This window comes from Acyrthosiphon pisum, chromosome A3 (genome assembly GCF_005508785.2).
Source record: "Acyrthosiphon pisum isolate AL4f chromosome A3, pea_aphid_22Mar2018_4r6ur, whole genome shotgun sequence".
Taxonomy (NCBI): domain Eukaryota; kingdom Metazoa; phylum Arthropoda; class Insecta; order Hemiptera; family Aphididae; genus Acyrthosiphon; species Acyrthosiphon pisum.
The window spans coordinates 29,911,900-29,915,613 of NC_042496.1; the positions used below are offsets into that span (position 1 = coordinate 29,911,900).

The window sequence follows — 3,714 nt, forward strand, 5'->3', positions numbered from 1 at the left end:
AGGTTAGGATATTATATTGATTGATTATATAATTAATCCACTCATAGGTGGAATACGACAAACTTGATATAACTTTGATACTGTAGATTTAAATCTTACACTTAAGTACAAACAGCACGGGGTCCGCGATCTACCGCAGGTAGATTGCCTACCTGATAATATACTGCTGTGAATCAGAATTTTTATTCCGGACAACGGAAAAGTTAAGATAAATTTTAAGCACTTAATATTAAATAACAAATTGAAGAAAGTTTGAGTCATATAGAGTTGGTACATTTAACGAGCAACGAAGTGCATGGGATCAGCTAGTATACCTATAAGGATATAAGTATCGCTCTGCTGTATATTAGGCGTCTGGATAAATTACTGTAATGAATTCGTTAAATTTGAATTCAGTGATATGAAATCATTGTACACGAAAAACAATTCTGAGCGAAGACGGTCTGACGGCCTATAATATTACATATACATTTTATAATATTATTGTGATTAAAGTAATTTATTTAACTATTAGGCTTTAGTAACTATACAGTAGGTTAAATTCATTTTTGGCGAAAAAATTGCATTTATGTGTATTAATTTATTATAATAATACATTTTAAAAATTTTAAGTTTCAAAATTACCCAAGATAATATCCTTAAATTACAAAAAAAAACTAAAATCGTTATTCTTAATTTATAAATAGCTAATTTCGTCCAAATTTGAACTTAAAATGTCTATAAAAAAAACTGTGATGGTATAATATAAATTGCGTAGGAAACCTACGTGGAACCTTGTTTTAAATTTGCAATTTTTAGCTATATAAATTGAACATTTTATAAAGTTTGAACTACAAAATAATTATCAAATTTTCAAAATAAACCTTGAAGTTTAATTTTACTTTCGACAGACACTTATTTTTGTTAAAGGTAGACAGACTTATGAGGAATCTTGTAAAATTCAGTCAAAATGCCTTGTTGGTATCTACAGTAATTTGTTTTAGAGTTACACCAAAAACCATAATTGATTTGGTCGAAATTTCGAAAAGAAATTTTGCTTAAAAAATCCTGTTTTACCTTAACTTTTTTTTCCCGGCGATTTTGTAAACAACTGAGAATTTTCAATGCTGACCTCCCAAATACAATTAGATTCTCTTTCCCACCAGAAAAAATACTGAAGTTGAAAATCGAAGCATTTTTTCAACTACATATCGAGTTACATATACAAAAAAAAAAACACACACACACATCATTGTAAAATCAATACATTCATCGCTCCGCTCAGAATCTAAAATTGGGACTTATTATAATATACTTGATATTTTTAAATTATTATACAACTTATGATGAACCTTGCATCACATTTTCAATCTTTTTGACCAAGCATATACATTTTTACTAGCTTATATTTCTATATCACTCATAAACAAATGTATGTGACTTTACAATTAACTTTTAGATTTTGAGTAAGGGCTTTGAAGTTTGAATGTATTAATTTTACAATGATGTGTGTTTATTTATTTATTTTTGTGTCTGAAAAAACTTTTTATCGCAGTAAAAATGCTTCGATTTTCTACTTTTAAGGTGATTTTTGGTACCAAATTGGATCTAGTTTGTACTTTGGTTGATCAAAAGTAAAAAAATATGAATATTTGTTAAAATTATAATACCTAATGTTATTAAAATAATTATTTGGTAATCTCGGTTAGTTTAGGTCTTCACTTATAATCGTTTTTCATGGTATACTATAATTAATCATTGAATTACAATTTTACTCATTCATTACGCTCGATTACACCTTCTCTACAGAAGAGCAAACCCTTTTTTCCAATTAAAAAAAAAGCTTATAAGAAATCTTTGAGTTTAATGTTCAAGAATATAAGGTAGTTCGTATAAAATATTTAATAAATATTCTTGATTATTTAACCATAAAAATAAAATACATTTTTACTTAGTAATGATATAATATTTTAAGGTGATTCTAAGGATTATTGGTGAATTCAAAAACGTTGAAAAATAAATAGCCTGGGAACTCACTCTGCTATATAGTAAGTTTAGAGTGTACCTATTTTCATTGAGTAGGTCACTGTGAATTCAATAAATCAATGTATTAATGTATAGGTGACATAGGCCATGTAGGTATAGGGTACCTACATCGACCTGCAACGACCAGTTTCCCTTATTGTATATCCTGCACTGGGTGTTTCAGCATAAATTCGTACTTCTTAAAAATAGTTTATTTCATATTCTATTTATATACCTAAGTATTTTCTTAAATTAGGTCGTTGATTTAATAACTGAACCAAAATATTGCATATAGCGTATAAGTCTAAACTTATGTACCACGATATGGTGTAAATAGCTTCATGGTATAGGTATTGGTATCATAAGCTAAAAATTATTCTAAATATTTCATTGTGTAGTATGAAATATGCAACATGTGTAGTTATGTACGTATTATATTTCGTTTCATGTCCCTATAAGAATAATATTCTTTGAATAACAACATTATAACTAAAATCGTACAATTACGTTTGAATATTCTATTTGATCAAAATTTGAATAACCAACACGGCAAAAATTATTAAAAAACTTTGATAATTTGTAATTTCAATATTTTTAATTGCAGTAAAAAAAATGTAATCTTGTAATACAGTTTTAACGGAAAATAAAAATATCACCACCAATAAGTTACAAAAGAAACTAAACAATTTTAAATATTCACATAGGTAGCTCAAAAAAGATAAATATGTTGAAAATTATGAAAATTATTATTGAATTATGTCAATAAAATACTAAAAAAATATTTAGTCAACATTTCAATTACCTACGTTATTATACTTACATTCAGAATTATTTAAAATTATACAAACCTTTATTTGTTGTCCAAAAATGTATAGTGAAATAAATAGCCACGGAAAATGAAAATCCGCTTGAAATTAACTTAGTAGTGAAATATTATCTGACTTGATGTCGGGACGATGATTGAACACTAAAATGAGAATAAATACGTAAATCAAAAATATAAAATAATTACAATTTATCTAAAACTGCTGTTTCTACCTATATTATAATTGGATCATAGAAAAAACGTTTATAGCTTTATGGTGTTATTTTATTTGATAACAAAGGTCACACTTTCGACTATTAACTGGTCGGCATAATGCAAAAAGTGTATAAAAATATCATCTTAATTATTACACACATATCGGGAAAATAGTTTTATTATTTTGATTTTTTATCAAAATTAGGTTTTTATTTAATATACATTTGCACAATCTATTACCATAATGAAGTATCAGTAAATTTTATTTTGATTTATTTACAATTATTGTAAATGATTTGTAAGTGTGAATAAGAAAAGATAATTATTAGTTAAATATTTAAATATTTGTATTTAATGCGGGTGACTGATGGGACTGCAGCTGCTCTCCGCCCTAGAAAAAAAAACTATCTGAGAACATTTTTTTTAAATTAAGTGCTTTGTATGCATCGGTATAACAATATTTTGTTTCTATTATAATTATATAATCTGTTAACACTTTTTTTAATAAAAAAAAATAGGCTATAAGTTTTCCAAGTATATCTATATAATATACTAATAGACAATAATAACAATAATAATACCTCTTATTTGGAAGTGAACTGATAATTACAAAATGGTTTTTTTCTTTATATTTTATTTTTGGGAATTTTTTTCGGAAACCTATAGATAATAGGAACCTATAATTTGAA

The 3,714-nt window shown here is 25.9% G+C and overlaps 1 protein-coding gene across 1 annotated transcript in view; it reads right to left on the reverse strand.

The window, feature by feature from the left end:
• Positions 1 to 2,999, reverse strand: part of LOC100570193 (fatty acid synthase) — a 32,766-nt gene extending 29,767 nt beyond the window's left edge. The window contains exon 1 of the mRNA XM_029491053.1: positions 2,853 to 2,999. The gene's annotated coding sequence lies outside the window, so the exon portion shown is untranslated. The remainder of the gene's footprint in view (positions 1 to 2,852) is intronic.
• Positions 3,000 to 3,714: the final 715 nt, after the last annotated feature.